Genomic DNA, 15,613 nt, shown 5'->3' with positions numbered 1-15,613 from the left:
TGGAAAGAGAGGCCCATTGGTCGTGCAAACTTTCTATGCCTCAGTACAGGGGAACGCCAGGGCCAAGAAGTGGGAGTGGGTGGGTAGGGGATTGGGTGGGGGAGCGTGTGGGGGACTTTTGGGATAGCATTGGAAATGTAATTGAAATAAATACCCAATTTAAAAAAATATGGAAAAAAAGACTATGCTAAATAGTCTTGGTCAGGTATTGTAGTACATGAATTTAATCCCAGTACTCCAGAAGTAAGGGAATTTAGATCACTATGGCTTTAACACTATCTCATTTTATATAGCAAGCTCTAGGCAAGGCTACAAAAAATAATTCTTGGCACACTTGTTGTAATTCAGTTGACCATAAATTTTAGGCTTTCTCGTTTGGCCATTAAATTCTTTTAAATGGGTCTAAATTCATGACCTTGATGCATGTCTATATTGGTTCAATTATGATTATTTTTGCTGCAAGTTTTGAAATCAGTGAGTATGAGATTGACAACTTCTTACCAAGATTGTTTTGGGGCTGGCAGGATATCTCAGCAGGTAGTCATATTTGTTATCAAGTAACCTGAGTTCTCTTGTGAGGACCACACTGTAAAAGGAGAGAACTGACTCTTAAGAGTTGTCCTCTGACTGCCATACATATCTTGTGGTGTGTGCATGCCCCCCAATAGTTAAATATGGAAATTTAAAAGATTTTGTTTATTTTGAGTTCTTTCAGATTACATTTTGATTTTAGGATAGATTTTTATATTTCTGTGAAATATACTTTGGATTTTCATGTGGTTTGTATTGGATCTATAAGTTGCTTTAAATAGTATACTTAATGTTATTAGATTTTAAATCTATGAACATTTATGTTTTGCATGTATTTATGTCCTTAATTTTATCAGTATTTTGTAGCTGCATATGTACAAATCGTTTGCTTTATTTAACTTTATTCCACAGTATTTTACATCTTCGACTATTCTAAATGGAGTGATTTCCTCAATTTCCCTTTCAAGTTGTTCACATTAACTATAGAGAAGCACAGTTGGTTTTCATGCTTTGACTTGCTAAATCTATTAACTCTAATGCTTTTATTAACCTCTGAGACTTTCTATATACAGGTTCGTGGCATTTGTGGACACAATAATTTTCCTTCCTCCTTTGTATTATGAATTCCTTTTGTTTCTTCTACTTGCTTAATTTCTTTGGCTAGAGGTTCCAATACTGTGTTGAGTAGAAGTAGAAAAATTGTTCTCAATAGTCTTAACTCAGCTGTTGACCCTATTTGCAATAATACTGGCCAGCCAGGCAAGATGATCCACTGCTAAACTACTGTAAAATCTGTTATGCAGTAACTAACCATTCCACACATACTGCAAACCTGGACAAAGCCCATGGCTGGGGAGTATGTATCATAGTTTCTATTGGGGAAGCTGCTGCTTTTGTTTTACCAAGTGTGTTCATCATTTAAGTAACTCAATATGCTTGCCAAGTTGTCTTGTAGGTTATGTACATGAACATAGAATAGTGCTGCTGTCAGGATTGCTCAAGAATGCTTCTTTATGTAGTAGTCAGCACAGAGTGCAGAGACTCATAACTCATTAAAATACTGAGAAAAAATGGCTATTGAATGCCCCACCATGAATGAGACAGGTTTACTATACCATCCATGCTCTTGAAGCATCATGGAAGAAGGGGCTGGATGGAGGTGGGAATAGACATGGAATAACTTCAGGCATGTTGTATGTTATGTATATTATGGCTGTTGCACTCTTGAACTCAGAGAAGCTGTGATTATTTGTGTAAGAACTGGACCCATCAACACCCTGTTCTGGAAGTGGGAGGGGCTCATGATGTCCTTCACTTTCTGAGGAATTCTAAACAGTTAACAGTTTATGAAGAATGCAGAGACATTTTCTTCAGTGATGTATAGAAAGCCCTAATGAAACTCATTGGATCACATACACACAGAAAAGACATAAAATTATAAGGGGGGCATATTTGCAGAGAAGACTTAGCAGGAGTTGGGCAGGTTAAATATGTATGATCAAAACAATATTAAGCATATGTACAAAAATGCAGATAGCAGGTTATGTGCATTTTTATAGGAAGACCTCAAATGTTTTTAAAGATTTCCTTTTATTATTTTAGTTGTGTCTTCGTGTAGGTATTCACATTTGTATGTAGATGTCAGTGGAGGCCTGAGACTTTTGATCTCCCTGGAGCTGGAATTATAAGTAGTTGTGAGCTGTCTGACATGGATGCTTGGAAGTGACTTGGGGGCCCCAAATTGCATAGTTATCATATTCAAGTGTTTCCCAAGTAACTAATGCATGATGCTATAAAATTATACATATGCAAAAGAGTCATAAGTGGGTTGAGATCCATTAAAAATCCAAGATCAGTTTGGAGCTAGAGATATGAAAAGGTCACCAACCCAGTTTCTGATTTACACACTGCCACTAATCTTAGAGAAACTACTCTCTGTAAGATTTTAGTTGGCCCTGCACTTTGCGTACAATTTGAATGAGTCACTCAGAAATTTTACGTGCTGGAAGCTTGGTATCGTAATCTGACTATGTTCAGAATATTTAAGAGATAGTCTGAATAGAAGGCAATTAGGTACTGGTAACATTACCTTTAGTAGGCATTAATGAGAAATTTAGGACCTTTACTGATTTTTTTTCATGAGACTGCAACCTGGAAACTGTTGGGCTTCCTGTCTTGCCATGTAACAGCTCCATTCCTCTTGCATAGTACTCCTACCATGCTACCATCTTCTATATTGTGATGTTGCCAGAATGCCCTTACTAGAAGCTGAACAGATGAGGCATCTTAATTTTAGACTTCTAGCTCCCCAAGTGGTAAGCTGAACAAACCTCTTTTCTTACATAGTTCCCAAACCTAGGTAGTGGTGGTATAACAGTAAAGTGTGGCAGCAACAAAGATTGCTGTCATTACCTGAAAGGTTTTGCCTTTTACCTTTTCCAACTAAATATTTATGAGAGAATAAGATTTCATATATCCTCAACCAAAAAACAAAAATGCAAAACAAAACAAATACCCAAATGTACCTCAGCAGACTGAATGCACAAGCAGATATGACAGTCTAGGTATTTTGTTATGTCAGATGTTAAACATATTTGCAAAATTACAACATAGTTACAATTCTTAATGCATTTCTCATTTTGTAACATAAATTTGTTCTCATTAAATATTAATGTTGATATATAATTGTTTTGTACTATAATTTAAAATGAATTGGTACCTAAAATTAATTTATTATTAATTGTTATAGTTTACATAAACAATGCTACTTGAAGCTAATTATATAAGAAATCTCAAAGCCATTATAAGTAAATTTTAAACAGGAAATTCATATTAGTAATGGATACATAACATTTTATACCATTTTATCATGTGTATAGATTCAAAGCTGGCTGTGGTGACACATGCCAGTAATCAATCCTAGCACTGCAGAAGTAGGGGCAGGGATATCAGGAGTTGAAGGTCAGTCATGGCTCATAATGAGTTGGAAGTCATCCTAGGCTACATGAGACCTTGTCTCAAAACAAAAAGGCAGAAAATATTTTAGTTGTAACCAGTTTTCGCAGCTGAATATTTATTCTATAAAACTTTATAGAGTTAACTAGTTTTATATAGTTTGAACTACAAAATGGAAAAGTAGGTTTCAGTCATAACAATGTGGTACCCAGGGGCAGGAGAGATGGTTCAGCGGTTGAAAATACTTGCTACTCTTACAGAAGACCCAGGTTTTATTCCCAGCATCCACATAGTAGCTCACAACCATCTGTAACTTCAGTTCCAGGGAATCCAATGCCCTCTTCTTACCTCAGGCATTAGGCATGCAGTGTTGCATAGACATATATAACATGCTGACAAAACATTCGTACACATAAAGTAATAAATCTTAAAAAATATGTTTTAAAAATTGTGGATACCAGTCAACCCAAATCAACATCAGATTTCCATACTGTACAGCTTTCTAACTGGCCAGTTAGAAAGAAGTGGTCAGTTCTAAGTCTAAAATCTCAGATTGTTAAAAAAATGAGATATATTACAGCTAATATTGAGAATATTAAATCACAAATACAAAATAATTTTAAATGTTCTATAATAGTATGCAAAAGAAATTTACCTTATAAAATAAAATTTATTTTAAGTGAAACTGAGGGTAACCCCTTGGTCCTGTGGAGGCTTGATGACCCAGGGTAGGGAAATGCTATGGTGCTGAGGCAGGAGTGGGTGGGCTGGTGGGGGAGCACCCTCATAGAGGCGGGGGGAGGAGGAGGAATGGGATAGGGGGTTTGTGGAGGGGAAACAGGGAAGGGGGGAATAACAGTTGAAATATAAATAAAGAAAATAACCAATAAAAATGAAAAGAAGAATCAAAAAAATAGTATTCAAAAGTAAGTTTTACCTTATTAAATATACCCTAAGTGAACCTAAAATTATACTCTATAAACTTCTTTATTGGTACAATACACCAATCCTATTTGCAAATAGCAAATCACGATTAGTATAGAGGAATCCTTTTCCTCCAGCCACAAGAAGCAGTTAATTTTTAAAAGGGTGGGACAGATTTAAAACACACTAGGACTAACTTTAACTTTGCCATTCATACTGAAGCTACTCAGTTATGTACGGATCCTACAGCTTAAAGTTTCTTCCAGAGACAGAGGTCTCTTCATGTTAACTGATTCTAAGCTGGACATACATAATAAAGGACCAGCTGATATTTTAACATGAACCCTAAGTGTATGTTGAGATTTTTCGTCAGAAATATTTTTTCCTAAAAGGTTCCCCCCTTTTTATTGTTTTAGGGTTTGTTTGTTTGTTTGTTTGTTTGTTTTTAAACCTCTCTACCTGGAGACAAATTAAATGTCTCAGATCTTTATGTATGTCTATTTAGAAAGGGATGTGATTCTAATATATCATTTTAGATTCTTCTATTTGGAAGGAGAATAAAAAAAACAAATTTCATGTCCAAAGGACTTTCTATATATTTTTAAAATTATTTATTTTTTTTAACATAGTACTAGTCAAACAAGTTTACACCATTAAACCTTTTCTTCATCCTTTGTGTATGTAGATCTAAGATAGGGATGTTGGATTAATGGTACTTTTCAGTCAAAGTTCGTTAAAACTTCTTCGTATAATAGGTTGGGTATTCCAGTCGTACTTATATGCATGAGGTACAGGTGAACTTGTTTCAGGCTTTTAGAGTAAGTATTCATAAGTATTAGGAGCAAGCAGTGTCACAGTGTTTAAACCAGTTCTACTTAAACCAGTTCCAGGGCTGTTAGTGGTGGTCCACTCAGTCAAAACTAGATTTTCTTCTCCAAGTATTTTAACTAGTCATCTATTCCCTGTGAAGAGCCCCAAATATTCTTCAGCATTGTGCACTCTCTTTCAATGACTAACTCCAAGTCTAACTTGGTGTTAAAGAGCGATAAGGCTTTCAACTCTTCCAGGACAACTGCATTACATGAGGCGAGCTCCTTGACTCTAATCATGACTTCTTGGTTGAAAGTCTGTGACCAAAATACCTGGAAGACCAGGTCCTTCTCACATGCTTCCTGTGCTGTTAGCTTCTGCCCACACAATAACATTTCACCTGCAGAAGCTTGTCCCATAATCTTGGGAAATGTAAATCTAGAACAGCCATCTGGAGTCTGTCCAAAGGTGGTACAGGGTGTTCGAAGCCAAGCCTTTTCGCTAGCCCAAACAATATCACAAAGAGGTAATATAGATGCCCAGTCTGATGGCTGGGTCGTTGATGGCTACAATAATAGGCTTCTTAAATTGAATGAAAGCATTCACAAAATTTTTGACCGCTTCTGCCATCTTAGTGCTTTCTCTTTTCTTGTTCCTCATGAGATGGTATATAAAAAAGAACAGAAGACACTGCCAATGGCACTCAACAGTATCAGCTTGCTGTCATCAGCAATAGCCTTGTCCAGGGCGGTCTGAACTTCTTTCATCACTTCTGGGTTAAATGAGTTATTTTCTGATGATTTTGTACATAAAAAGATGTGGGTGAAGCCATCTTTCTTCCTTACCACAATATCTTTGAATATAGAGGAGCCCTCTGTAAGCCTCACACTGAAACACTGCTGCTTTTCAGGAGACATATCCTTTCAAGTAGGTCGCCTTTTTCTGGCCATCTCTTTTGTTACTAGCATCTCCATGTTAACTGTTTCTGTAACTGGCTGTTTCATGTTAGTTGTCTCTACAGATGGATATTTTCCTGTAGTAGCACCAGTTAAAGGTATGTCCAAGTCTTTAGCGAAAAATGAACATGGACTTCTCCTAGTAACAGCCAACTGAGTGGGTGTAGCAGTCTCTGACTGGCCCAACTGAGCTGGGCTAGTCAGAGACTGGCTTTTTTGGGAAGCTACCAAGTGTGGAACAATGTGGACAGTTATTTGGCCAGCCAAGCCTGTTGCCATAGTTGTGGTCCCTGAGCCAGATAAAGACTGATCATTTTCATTAAGTATCATGCTTGATGGAAATTCATTTTTGCTAGTAGTGGCCGATTGTATGCCCATGGCTGTGGGACATTTTTGTCAATGGCTAAGCATGTGACTATAGCTCTGGTCACTAGGCCTGGTGAGGAGTGACCATTGGCCAAAGGTGTACTCACGGCTGTGGTCACTGGGCCCAGTGAAGATGGTCTCTTTATGGCAGTGACCAATCGTGTGGACATGGACGTGGTCCTGAAGCCAGGCTTGAACTGGCTGTTAGTGTGAATGGGCTTGCGTTTGTCCAAGACCAGTCATTAGGTCACAAAATGACTGGCTTTTTCTGGCAACAGCCAAGCGTGTTGCCATAGCTACGGTCTCTAGGCCAGAGGCTTGTGGGTTTATTTGTGGATTTTTTTTTTTTTTTTGGTTTTTCGAGACAGGGTTTCTCTGTGTAGTCGTGGCTGTCCTGGAACTCACTCTGTAGCCCAGGCTGGCCTCGAANGCTGTCCTGGAACTCACTCTGTAGCCCAGGCTGGCCTCGAACTCAGAAATCCGCCTGCCTCTGCCTCCCGAGTGCTGGGATTAAAGGACAGGTCTCCACCTTCTCTCTAAGGGCCAGTAAACCCCCATTGGGTGCCTCTGCGTCTACTTTTTGTTTTGGCATGTCGCGATGACCCTGCTCATCTCCACTAAGGTTTTTGGGGTCCTTAGTCTGAAGGTCAGTTACCTGCTCCCTTTTCTTAACCAAGCCCCTAGGAATAGATACCTCCACGACCGTGGGAGTGGAGTCCTCAATCTTTGCCATGCAGAGGTGGTGCATTTTTCCTGAACTTCTAGTAAGCATTTGAAAACTAGTCTTTGGGTTTGGTGGTCTTAGAAAAAGAGTGTCTTTAGGGAAGGCGGCAGGTATTGGCTCACCTGAAGATTCTGGTGCTGCTGTGGAAGGTCCTATTGCCTGCAGCTAAATTGCCTTTCTTCTGGGGCTAGAGACTACAGGGATTCTGCTCAACAGGAAGTACTTCCGGTTCATAGGATAATGCATGGCTATTATAGCCTTTCCTTGGGGGCTAGTCTGGCTTTTGTTTCTTGTTTTTCCCATTGTCAGTGATTTTTATTTTATAATCCATTTTCCCTTTATTTCAAATATATTTAAGCAACTGATAGTGAGGAAACCCAACTGGTAGAAGAAACACAACCATTTTTCTACTCAAGAAAAGTGTCTGAAAAAGCTCTTCACATTTACTCATGGGTCTCTCTCTCTGTTCCATAGGTACCACATTTATATACTTACCTATACATCTAATTGAAGAAATTTTGTTGCTTCCAAGTTTTATAACTCATGGGTAACAATGTTATAAATGTCTACAGAGCATTTTGCTCAAACACAAAAGAATATAGGTTGTTTTCAGCACCTCATGGAACCTTTTCCAAAACTGTGTGTATAGCTGATCACAAAGCAAACCACAATAGATACAAGAAAAATGAAATAAGCCGCCTATCTTATTAGACCACCATAGATTAAAGATGGACTTCAACTATAACACAAACAACAAAAAACCCACAAACTCATGGAAACTGAAAAACTACACAATGACCACTAGATCAGGGGAGAAACAAATATAGAAATTAAAGACTTTCTAGAATTCAATGAAAATGAAGGTTACAAATCCAAACTTATGGGACATGATGAGAGCTGTACTAAGAGGGAAGTTCATAGCATTAAGTGCTTTCCTAAAGAAATTGGAGAGATCTCATACTAGCAACTTACCAGCACAACTGCATAACTGAAATCTCTAGAACAATAACTACAACAAAAAAACAAACACACCCAATAGAAATAGAACGGAAGTAATAATCAAAATTTTGAAATCACCAACCAGCCCCTCATTGTTTCATTTTACTTAATATGGAAGACATTTGTTGCCTGCCTGACTTTTTGTTTGTTTGTTTGTTTGTTTGTTTTGTTTNGTTTTTCGAGACAGGGTTTCTCTGTATAGCCCTGGCTGTCCTGGAACTCACTTTGTAGACCAGGCTNGCCTCNAACNCAGAAATCTGCCTGCCTCTGCCTCCCAAGTGCTGGGATTAAAGGCATGTGCCACCACCACCCGGCTTGCAGATTTTTGTGTAGGCATATTTTATGAATTTTGACAGTTTTTGTTGCCTAGAAAAAATTTAATAAAAAATAGTATAAAAACATTAAATATAAGATATTTACTTATGCATAGCACAGATTTTGCAAAATGATAACTGCTTTACAAATGTGTCTGTCATCCTTGTGCAATGGCCATCCTAGCATTTTCTATATCATTTCAACTTTAGTATATGTGCTGACCAAGTGACCACTGGTAATAAATTTTTAATGTGGTGAAATAGCAAGGACTGCAATCACTAGTTTGTTATGCTTAGGTAGATTTAAAATATTATTAATATTTTCCCATAAGTTCTTACTATGTAGACCACATTGGTCCGGAATTCACTTTGTAGCTCAGGCTTGCCTCAAATTGTAGATCTTCTAGCATCAGCCTCCCAACAGCTGGGCTTGTAGGTTTAACGCACCATGATAGGTTATTGTTTAGTTTTATAACAGACCCAAATTGTCTTTCCATCTGGCTGCACCATTTTTCATTCCCACAAGCAACGAGTGTTCTAATCTTCCATATTCTCACCAGCATATGATGGATAGGTATGAGCCTAGATAATTTTCTTATTGTTTTCAGTTAGGTTGCTTCCTTGTTAATTTTTAGACTTATATGCATATTTTGGATAAGTTTTATTTTTTATCAGACATACCTTTTGCAAATATTTTCTAGTCTGTGGCTTGTCACTATCTGGACATTGTCTTGCACAGAACTGAATCTTTAGAAAATGATAGAAGCTCGTCAATGGTTTCTTTCATCAATTATTTTTTGATATTGTATGTAAAATATCATTACTATACATGAAGCCCTTTCAGTTTCCTCATGTTATTTTCCAGGTATTTTATGTTTTATATTCTGTTAGGGTCAGAGATTATACTTCAGAGGATTTCAGTTCTGTTAAACTTACCATGGCTTGTTTATTGGCCTACTGGATTCTCTCTCTCTCGGGAAATCTTGTGAACTTGAGAAAACTATAGTTACTTAGTAGAAATACTTAAAATCTCTTATAGATGTGTGTTATGTCTAGCATGTTAACAGGGTTGTTAATGTCTTACATATATTTTTCAATGTTTCACCTGGTGGTTTTTATCTATTTTAAATGTCACACTGATTATTTCTATCTAGCTTTTGTTGATTTTATTCCTAAATTGCTATCTGGGTTTTTGTTTCAATGCTACGTGGTCAGTGTTATGTTTGTAATTGTTAATGTATTTCTGATGTATTTTGCCTGTTATAAATTTTGTTGTCTCTAGTCATAATATTGTCTCTTTTGTTTGCTTTTAAATACATTTACTCATTTTATTTTCTTTATGTATATGCGTGTTTTCCTGTGTGAGTTTATGTTTACCATTTCTAAGTAGTAGATCAGAGAGGCCAGAAAAGAGGGTTTCAGATCTCCTGGGATGGGAGTCACAGGTGGTGTGAGCTGCCATATCCATGCTGAGAATCAACAGCAGCTACTCTAGAAGAGAAGTAAGGTCTTTAAAAGAAAGTGTTGATATTAGTGATATTTTTCTCTTTTTCCAATAAGATTTATTGATTTATTTTAAATAGATTGTCTTCATACAATGTATTCTGATCACCATCTTCCCTTTCCCAGCTCCATCCAGATCCTCCATTCCTCTCCACTCACCCAAATCCACACCTCTTTTTCATTAGAAAACAAATAAGCAACAGCAAAACAGAGTTGACCCAAACAAAGAAAAAAGAGCCAAAGAAAAGACACAAGAAACATACACAGATGAAGAGATATACATATTTGCTCACACAGAAATCCCATAAATCCGTCAAAAGTATGAAACCATAGCATAATAAGCAGAACACCTGTAACATAAAAAGTGTACACATAGCATTATGAGATAAAGAACCTTACAAAAATCCTACTATATTCATTTTATTTTGGCCATCTACTGCTGGGCATGGAATCCGACCTTAAGTGTTGTCTGTATACCCAATGAGACCCTGTTGGAGATTCCTTAGCAAGCAGTTACCAGTTGGGGATAGCTTCTGGGATAAGGATGGGGGGTGCTTGTTTCCACTTCCCCTCTCAGCTGGGGACCTCGTGTGGCTTATATCTAAGAAGGTCCTGTGTATGCTGCAACAGTCTTCATGAGGAACTTGTGTGTCAGTTCTGTTGTTTAGAAGACCTTGTTTCCTTGGTGTCTTCTATTTCTACTGGCCTTTACAACCTATTTGCCTCCCCTACTACAAAGTTCCCTAATCTCCCAGGGCAAAGATTTGATGAAGACATCTTTAGTGACATTTTTGAGAATTCTGGGATTTTGGTTTCTTTTAAAAACATAAATATTGTAAGAGTATGCTTTCATTTTAATCCCCGCTGTAGGGATGTGGGGCTGATTCAGTCTGTCCATAGCAGCTGACCCTGATTAACCTCATCCTCTAGCAGATGCATGGTTTTGCCACCTGAAGATAATTTCTATAGGCATGACATTTGGAATTCTGGGAACTTTTCAGAGGGCACATAAATGCTAGCTGCCCTGAGAGGTGGGATTGGTGGTTGTCAGTTGTTTAGGAGATTGGTTGCAGTTTGCTAATAGCCATGATCAAAGAAAAAATAATGAAAGGAAAAAAATTAGATTCAGGGATTTTCCTAAGTCTTCTCTCCCTCTATCCTTGTTTTTCTCCTATCTAATGTTAGGGGGTGAAATGGAGGGTAGGGGGATAGAGGATGGGAAAGTAAGAACCTACACAGTAGCAAAGACTAGCTATAGACATCCCATTTAGGAACAGATGTTTTCAGGGTCTCTCACTCTGCATATTGTCCAGTTGTGAGTCTCTATATTTGGTCTTATCTACTGTGAGGGGAAGATTCTTTGATGATGGCTGAGCAAGACACTGATCTGTGAGTAGAGCACTATGTTCTTGGCCACGCAAGCAGTGTTAAATCTGGGTTCCATTTCATAGAGTTGTCCTTAAAGCCAATCAGATGTTGGCTGGTTACTCCCACAAGATTTGTGCCACGTGTGGCTTGGATGTTTACCTTTCTTCTTTGGTAGTGTGCAGAGTACCTTTAAAGTACCTTGAACACTACTCAGTAAAAGTGAAGGCTCCATGTAGGCACAAGCTCAACTTCTCCATGTTCAGTGAGTTGTATAGGTGTGGTATTCAGCAATAGGACCTTTAACATCAGTTTGTGGGTTGTTTGGAGATTTCCATGGGGTCTCTTTGGCCAACAACTAGCTAAAATATAACACAGAACTGGAGTTTTCATTTGATAGCAACTGATGTCTAGTTAGGGCTTTCCTCTCTCCTGTTATTTTGTTAATTCCATTTTGAGTTTTTTTTCATGTATGTATGTATGTATGCATAATAGTTTGTTTATGCTTGGCCTAGGGCTTGGCATTATTAAGAGATGTGGCCTTGTTGAAGTAGGTGTGTCACTGTGGGCATGGGCTTTAATACCCTCATCCTAGCTTCCTGGAAGCTAGTATTCTCCTGGCAGCTTTCAGATGATGATGATGTGGAACTCTCAGTTCCTTCTGCACCATGCCTGCCTGAATGCTGCCATACTTCCTACCTTGATGATGATGGACCAAAACACTCAACTTGTAAGCTAGCCCAAATTAAATGTTATCCTTTCAAAAGTTGCTTTGATGGATGCTTGCAGCCAACCATTGGACAGTGTGCTGCCACAGACCCTCTGGGTCCCTTTGTCAGCGTGGAACAAGTCTCTGGGGCAGGTGGACAAGGAGTTGGCGGGTGACAGACAGACCAACATGCGAGATTGTGTAGAATCTGAATGTATTTTGTCAGGTCATGCATCAAACTTTTTATAGCAAAGAAATAACAAGAAACCAGGCAAAATACAATTCACCAAGTTACAGTGAAGCAATACAAAAGGAATATATACATCAAAAGAAGGTGGGGACCAGGCTGCTGCTGCAAAAGAAGGGAACTAGGTGTAAACTAGTCTATTGTTAAACCCACCACCAGGGGTTCTGCACTAGCAGACCTTATCATGAATACTGCAATACCCCAACACCCTATTTCCTGGGTCTACAGAAGAATTTACCAACTTGCTTCTAATGTGAAGCTTGCTATACCTAACTGTAGAGAAGATCTCTGTCTCACTGGGATTCCCTAGCTATATTATGTTATTCCCTTGTTTGGGTGAGATTTGCTACTGTCCTTAGTAAATATTTTGCAGACCAGCTCTGAGCTACTAGCTCTGTCTTTTGTAATGCTTAATTAGTTACTGAATAGGTAACTACCTTACTGCATTCTTGCCAGATTCCAAGCTTCTAGGACCTTGGAACATTGGGGAGACTTAACTGTATCAGAATTTAATCTTAAAAGGCATTTATAATAAAATACTAAGAGAGAGCTCATAGTTCCATACACCAGACTAATGCGGGAATAGAGTATGGGTATATGGGTAAATGAGAATGCCAAAGCTCCAGGAGGTGAGTGTCCGTGAAACTCTTCCTCGTGGGTGCTTGCAGACTTTTCAGCCTGTCAAGCAGACTTGACCAGAGTGCGTGGCATTTCCCAGTGTGTGTGGCAGTGTGCAGGGTCCTTGATGGAAGAGTTGGAGAAGGGACTGAAGGAGCTGAGGGGGTTTTCAGCCCCTTGGAGGGAGCAACCATATCAACCAGCCAGACTCCCTGGAGCTCCCAGCAACGAAACCTCCAAATAAAAATACACATGGACCCATGGTGCTGGCCGCATATGTGGCAGGGGATGGCCTTGTTGGCATCAAGGGGATGTGAGGCCCTTGGGCCTGAGGGTATTTGATGCCCCAGTGTAGGGGAATGCCAGGGCAGGAAGAAAGACAGGAGTGGGGTGGGGTGGGGTGGGGGGGAGCATCCTCATAGAGGCAGAAGGAGAGGGGATGGAATAGAGGGTTTCTGAAGGGGATACGTGGAAAAGGGAAAACATTTGAAATGTAAATAAAGAAAATATCAAATAAAAAACAATTAAAATAAAAATTAGAGCTAATGTGACAGTGGGATGAGAATTTGATATATATATATATATATATATATATATGACCCCAAAAATTCCACCAGAGAACTCCTAAACCTGATAAACAGCATCAGTGCAGTAACTGGATATAAAATTAACTCAAATAAATCAATGGCCTTTCTCTACACAAAGGATAAACAGACTGAGAAAGAAATTAGGGAAACAACACCCTTCACAATAGTCACAAATAACATAAAATACCTTGGTGTGACTCTAACTATGGAAGTGAAAGATCTGTATGATAAGAACTTCAAGTCTCTGAAGAAAGAAATCAAAGATCTCAGAAGATGGAAAGATCTCCCATGCTCATGGATAGGCAGGATCAATATAGTAAAAATGGCTAATGTGAGATTGCTCCAATTATTTTATGGAGGTGCATAGTGCTATGAACTTGCCTTTTGGAACTACATTCATTGTGTCTTGTAAGTTTGGGTATGTTGTTTTTTCATTTTCATTCAATTCTAAAACAAATTAACTTCTCTTTTATTAATGTCTATCTTGACAGATTCAGTAATGCATTGTTCAGTTTCCACAAGTCTGTAAGCTTTCTGTTTCTATTAATATTTAGTTTTAATCTATGGTTGTCAGATAGGTTATAGGTTGTTATTTCAATTGTCTTGTATCTGTTGACCCTTGCTTTGTTAAGCAATGTAATCAGTTTTGTAAAAATTTCCCTGAGGTGCTGAGAAAAAGGTAGATTCTTTTGTGTTTGTATGAAATGTTTGTAAATATCTATAAAGTCCAGTTGGTTTATATTATCAGCTAGCTGAAACATTTCTCTAGTTTTTAATCTGGATGACCTATCTATTGGTGAGAGTTGGGTATTGAAGTTGCCCAGTATCAGTGTATGAGGGTCAATATATGATTTAAGATGCAGAAGTATTTCTTTTAAAAATTTGGGTACTCTTGTGTTTGGTGCATAGATGTTAAAATCCTCTTGGTGGATTTTTCTCTTGAACATGTAATGTCCTTCCCCGTTTCTTCTGATTAGTTTCGGTTTGAAGTCTTTTATTAGATAATAAAAATGGTTACTCTGGCTTACTTTTTGGGTCCATTTCTTTTTCTTTTCTTTTTTTTTTTTTAAAGATTTATTTATTTATTACATGTAAATACACTGTAGCTGTCTTCAGACAGTCCAGAAGAGGGCGCCAGATCTCGTTACGGATGGTTGTGAGCCACCATGTGGTTGCTGGGATTAGAACTCTGGACCTTTGGAAGAGCAGTTGGGTGCTCTTACCCACTGAGCCATCTCTCCAGCCCCATTGGGTCCATTTCTTTGGCATATCTTTTTCCATCCTTTTACCCTGTGGTGATGTGGAGTATGTTTCTTGGATACAACAGAAGGATGGATCCTTTTTCAAATATATCTCTTTTGTTGTTGTTCTTATGTACATCCCTATCATTACCCCACCTCCTGATCTCCTCCTCACAGAGTCCTCTCCCCTTTGCTTCTGAGAGGGTATGCCAGGTATGCCACACTTTGTGAAATTTTCTTCTTCTGTTGTTGTTTGTTTGTTTGTTTTTGTAATTCTAACCTGGGTTTTTCCTCCTCCTTCTCTTTCCATTATTTTTGTAGATTTCATCTTTTCATAGTGTCCCAGATTTCCTGATGTTTTGTTGCTGAATTTGTTTAGATTTACTATTTTCTTTGGCTGAGGTATACATTTCTCTTATCATATCTTTTTTTTTCTTTTTTTAATTAGATATTTTCTTTATATACATTTCAAATGCTATCCTGAAAGTTCCATATACCCTCCCCTCACCCCTCCCTGCTCCCCTACCCACCCACTCCTGCTTCTTGGCCCTGGAGTTCCCCCGTACTAGACCATATAAAGTTTGCAAGACCTAGGGGGCCTCTCTTCCCAATGATGGCTGACTAGGCCATCTTCTGCTACATATGCAGCTAGAGATACGAGCTCTGGGGGGTACTGGTTAGTTCATATTGTTGTTCCACCTATAGGGTTGCAGACCCCTTAAGCTCCTTGGGTGCTTTCTCTAGATCCTCCATTGGGGGCCCTG

The 15,613-nt window shown here is 38.5% G+C and overlaps 1 protein-coding gene, 1 non-coding gene and 1 pseudogene across 2 annotated transcripts in view; 1 reads left to right on the top strand and 2 right to left on the bottom strand.

Annotated features, from left to right (window-relative positions):
- Positions 1-15,613, top strand: part of Ophn1 (oligophrenin 1) — a 317,724-nt gene that overhangs the window by 72,967 nt on the left and 229,144 nt on the right. The gene's annotated exons all lie outside the window — the stretch shown is intronic.
- LOC110287020 lies at positions 5,358-6,137 on the bottom strand (annotated as a pseudogene).
- LOC115030139 lies at positions 8,707-8,813 on the bottom strand. Its single transcript, XR_003835764.1, has one exon. It is a non-coding gene; the product is annotated as a U6 spliceosomal RNA (small nuclear RNA).

The sequence above is a fragment of the Mus caroli genome, chromosome X (assembly GCF_900094665.2).
Source record: "Mus caroli chromosome X, CAROLI_EIJ_v1.1, whole genome shotgun sequence".
In the NCBI taxonomy this organism is placed as follows: domain Eukaryota; kingdom Metazoa; phylum Chordata; class Mammalia; order Rodentia; family Muridae; genus Mus; species Mus caroli.
The sequence above is the reverse complement of the archived record's forward strand: the minus strand, read 5'-3'. Positions and strand labels throughout refer to the sequence as shown.